We start from the raw sequence: 5483 nt of genomic DNA on the forward strand, positions 1-5483 counted from the left end.
CGGGACCCTCAGTCTTGATAGTGTCCACCACCACTCTTGCTATAGTGACCACGATGACAAATTTGGCTATCGATGAGACTCCCCTCTCTCCTGTTGCTCGCATGTGCAAAAGATCTGTGGACCGGACCATTGCTAACTTTCAATCCACTCTCCATGATAGCATTAAGTTAGCACTGGATGAAGGCTACCCTTTCGAGGAATTCAAGCCCCTCTTACAAATACCCCTGGAGGGTCTAATCAAGTAGACTGGTCCCTTTGCAGCTTCCCCATATCACTCACACTTGTAGGAGGTGGAGAGGAACATCCAAGAGCTGCTTGCCCTCCTATCTGAGAGTTTTGATCTTGTCAACTTAGCTTCTATAGAGGCTCAATCAACTTTGAAGGAGCGAGAGCACCGTCTAGAAGCGGTTATGAGTGAGGAGGCTTGGTTAAGGGCAAAGTTAGAGCAGGCCACTGCGGAGGACGAGAGGCTTGATGAGGAGAGTTGGAAGGCTAACTTTATCTTATTGGACTTAGCTCAGACCATATCTATGACAAAGCAGTTCATAGCAGAGGCTCAGGCACTCTTAACTAAGAAAGAGCAATCTCACCAAGAAGTATTGGGAGAGTTAGAGGACCTCGAGAATCAACAATAGTTCATTATAGGTAATCTCGAGGAAAAGGAGCAAGCTTTAAAGGTGGTGAGGACTGAGCTCGATGACCTGGTCTCAATTTCCGAGGAAGACATCCGCCAAGAAGCTCTAAGCAGGGTCGAGAGAAAGCATTCCCAAACGATTCAATATGTTGAGTCGCGTTTGAGAAAATGTTAACTTTGTTAGAATGTATTGTCAAAATTTCTCTTTATGAATGAAATTATCCTTTGTTATCTCATTATCGCTTTCAACATCTTGTGCATATATATTTTCTTGCTTTTCTTTGTTGACTGACACTAAGGATTTTTAGCAAAACTAGCTTCGTAGGCGAGCTAAGTGTGCAGGCGAGCTAGCCAACTGTAGGCGAGTTCCAGCATCTCCAGGCAAACTAAGTATCGGAAACAATCGAGCTTGCCTTGACAGGCAAGCTTGCTTAGTTTGGCACCAAGTGTTGGAAACAGGTGATCTTGTCTTGATAGGCGAGCTAAGTGTGTAGGCGAGCTTGCCTAGTTTGGCGAGGTGAGGCAAGTGTTGTAAATAGGCGAGCTTTGTTAAACGAGCTTGCTTAGTTTGGTGAGGTTCCCTTGTTTGTTGGCGAACTAGAGGATTGCAGGTGAAAGCAAGCGAGCTAAGTGCTTTCCAGCTAAGGCGATAACGGCCTGTCAGATCGCATTAAATGCGATTTGATTAGGCTTCCTCATTTTCAAGCGCTGAATCTGAGTCATTGCTTTGTTTTCTTGACTTCTAATCTCGGTCATTGTGCCCGAGATTAATCTTAGTTGTTCGTTTCGAAAACCGAACCGACCCGTGATCTAAACCGTTGCTTCGGCTTATATAAAGGCTTCATTCCTTTACTTAGGAGAGAAGTTCTGCAACTTGAGAGCTTCATTCATTCAAACTCTCTGGGATAAAAGCTCAGTCTCTCTTCGCCTTCTTCTCGAGTTTGAAATGGCAATCGAGAAAGCTCTTGCTTCCAAGGGGAAGAGAAGATTTGCCGCTTTCGCCACCTCTGGCGTCACTCCTACCCCTCCTGTCGTGACACCATCACCTTCAGGTAAGTTATAAGATCACTAGACCAAACCGAGAAGACGAACAAGTGTTGTTCATTTTCTGACGAGCTTCGTCAACTAAAGTGAAGTTCTACTATTCAGGCGCACTTGACCACTTCGGTTGAGTAGAGCTTTTCAGGCGAGCATCACTTTGGTGGGTGAGCTTCGCCTTGCTAGGTGAGCTCAACTCATCAGGCGAGCTTCGCTTTGTCGGGTGAGCTTCACCGTGTCAGGCAAGTTTTGCTCACCAGGCGAACTTCGCTTTGTCGGGCGAGCTTCGCCTTGCTAGACGAGCCCTGCTCATCAGGCGAGCTTCGCTTTGTCGGGCGAGCTTTGCCTTGTCAGGCAAGCTCCATCTTGGCAGGCAATGTTCATTGTGTCAGAAGAGCTTTGTTCGCTCGCCTGCGTGATGAAGCTCACCTGTACAGCGTAGCCTGCCTAACTTAAAGACTTAGAAATTTTTTCAACCTTGAGTCAAAAAATATTTAACTTCGTTTTGCATCGTTTTGTAGTGGCTCTTGGTGACATTGACCCAGGTGGAGTTCGAACAAAGGTGGATCAGCTCTGCTGCTCTATTCTTGGAAATCTCCTAATTTTTCAGACCCAATGTCAAGAGGTGCTTCAGCAATTTACTGGGCTTTTGAATACAATCCCGAGGAAATATTCCAGGTCCCATCTTGTTTACTCCTTCAACATTATGAGCATCCCTGTCACGCCCAGCTTCCCAAAATACTGGGGAATTAGAACGTGAACAAGCCCCTACGTATTAGACTAAGGATAAATAAGTACTAGACCTTCTACTCAATCTAATACGCTAAGCATCAAGCAATATAAAACGAAGACACAGGTCCCCGATCATAGTAGTGAGAATATAATAAACAACTTAGAACAAAATAATTCATATCACAACAGAAATATCATCCCAGACATAATATTCAGGTCAACATGTCCTGATACAAAACAATCAACTGAAATAATAGAGGAACATAAATAATCGATCAAGCGGAAATGGAAGGTGCTACAAAGGTAAACAAGGACCATCGAAGAACTAAAGGAGATAACTAAGCTTCGGCTTCTTTTTCTACTCTGTCGGTAAAGCACTCCTGCTGAGAATACTCTGGCTCCTGGTGAACTTGTCCGTCCTCCAAATCTGACTTACAACCCGAGAACAGGAGTACGTCAGCGTGCGTGGCACACGACAAGATCCTAAAAGGAAGAATAGAACGGTCGAACGACCAATGCAATAATAGTAATAATAATAAAAGAAGCATGGTATTGAAATTCTAATAATCTAAATGCAATCCACCACTTGAATATAATAATCAGAAGAATCCAATATCATCCGAGTAACAAGAACATACAACTAGATGAAATTAATACTTAAAATCTACAACACGAGACGTAGTACGTCGAGCGAAATAATCCAAACAAGGAAACCCTCATGTATATACCATATGTCTCAAATTATAGATAATTAAATATTAATCCCGATCTATGTATGAAAAGAAATATAACTGGAAAATAAAGTATCATAATAGATATCAGCATGAATATCTCGAGTACTCGCACAACAAGGTGTCTCAATCATCAAATATCTCAACAATAAGTCAGAATCTAGCCATCCTATAATAGATCACTGGTCCACATCTCACAAGAATCCATAATCATCTAAGTGATGAGATCATGTAACTAACCATCCTATAACATATCACAGGTACATATTTCACATAGAGTCAACGTTAATAATCTCGGATAACTGACTGTTCACAAATTCTCTACGTGCATCCAAACCCTCGAAACGATTCGGTGAGAGGACTACACGTAATCTGATTTCAGCCTGGTCCGAACTCAAGCAAAACTCGGGTGACTAAATGATTTCGCTCACCACGTGAGAAACGATTCACTGGCCAAACAGACTAACCCCAGTGCGAAACGATTCATCGGAGCGAGCCTGAAAGATATATCAATAATCACATCCGATCACATGAACCAAGACTTTTCCATCCCAACTCTTCTTGTCTTTCTAGGTCAACACAACACCTATCTCTAGGGCTGGTACATGACACACAAGGCCACTAAGATCATGAACTACTAACGGTTCTTAATCACAATAATAATAAATGCAACCGATCATGAGCACTAATGTCATGGCATATCACAAATAATCAAAATTAAGAGTCATAAATTGTGAACATCATCTATGTAATTCAGAAAATAACCTTTTTCCAAAATAATTTCCTTTAAATTATTATCTCATATACTAATTCAACATAAACCCTTTTTCAAAATAACTCCTTTTAAATTATTTATTATTATAACAATTCAAAATAATCATTTATTTTAAAATAAACTCTTTTAAATAATCCTAAAAATATTCTTTAAATATTCATTTTAATATTCTCTCTTCCAAAATAAATTCTTTTCTTATTATAATAATTCTAAAAATAATCTTTAAATATAATAATCTATTAATTCAAATATTTTTTTTCTTTGAAAATAATTCTTATCCTTACAATATCAAATATAAATATTAAAATGATGATTTAAAGAAAAGCGACATCTTGCCAGCGAGGCCAAGGGTCTGCGGACGAGGCGACGACGCTGCTGCGGATGTGGCGCGACAAGTCTGAAGTGCGCTGAGGCCGATGACGTCACCGTCAGGGGGGCGATAACGCGATCTGAAAGGGGCGATCGCGAGACGCGATATCTGCGTCAGATCTTGTGAGGGTGTTCCCAAGTTGTCGGCGATTTGTCTGGTCGGGTTGGGCTTTCTTGCTAGTGGCGACTTGGGTGGCGTCAGGCTGTACTGATGGACGACGTGGCTGTAGGCCGAGGGTGGAGATGGGGCTGCAAGTGGTCTGTCGGTTTTGGATAAGGCCTGCCCAGGGGGGCTTACGACGTTTGGAGGAGAGGCTAGCGGTTAAAAATGAGGAGCGTCGGTGATATAGGAGGTGTGTAGCCGGCATGAGGTGTGGGGCGGTGAAGTTATGGGCAGCGGGCTGATTTTAGGTGGTATGTGATATAGATGGTGCGGGAAGGGAGGAGCAGAGAGAAATATTAAAGGGAGAAGCGTCTGTGCGCTGTGAGACTGAAAACCGAGAGCAGAGCATAGAGGGAGAAAGATCGAGAAGATGAGATCGTGAGACGACGAATGAGCAGAGAGAGAGAGAGAGAGAGAGAAGATTATATATAAATAGGATTAGGGTTTAGGGAATAATTAAAGAAATAAAGAATTAATTAAGAAATAATTAGGGGGAAATAGGAATAATTTGGGGGAAATATTATAATTAATACAATACTTATAATAACAATAACAATAATAAAACAAATATTAATATAAAAGTTTTTATCGCAACAAGTTAATTTATAATTATCAAAATCATTAAATAAATATAAAATTAGATTTTTAAATCATAGAAAATTCTAGAAAATCGAGAAAATATAAATACAATTTTCAAAATAATAATTTAATATTTCAAAATACCAGAAAAATTATTTTAACTAGTATCAAAAATTCATAGTCATTACATTCTACCCCCCCCCCCCCTCTTAAAACAAATTTTGTCCTTGGAATTTAAAATAAGAGTGATGCACAAAGAACCCGAGGACAAAGATATGGAAATAAGGTCATAACACATCATGACAAATGTGTGAGCAAATGTTGAATGAGAAAATAGATATGTATGTGTGTGACATAATATATTATAAGTTATACAAGACACAATAGAGAATAATTCAAAAGAAAGGTACAGCACACAAAGTATCTCGTTTATTCACGGTGTGTATATATTAGAGTAATAAT

This window comes from Asparagus officinalis, chromosome 5 (genome assembly GCF_001876935.1).
Source record: "Asparagus officinalis chromosome 5, Aspof.V1, whole genome shotgun sequence".
NCBI classification, from domain to species: domain Eukaryota; kingdom Viridiplantae; phylum Streptophyta; class Magnoliopsida; order Asparagales; family Asparagaceae; genus Asparagus; species Asparagus officinalis.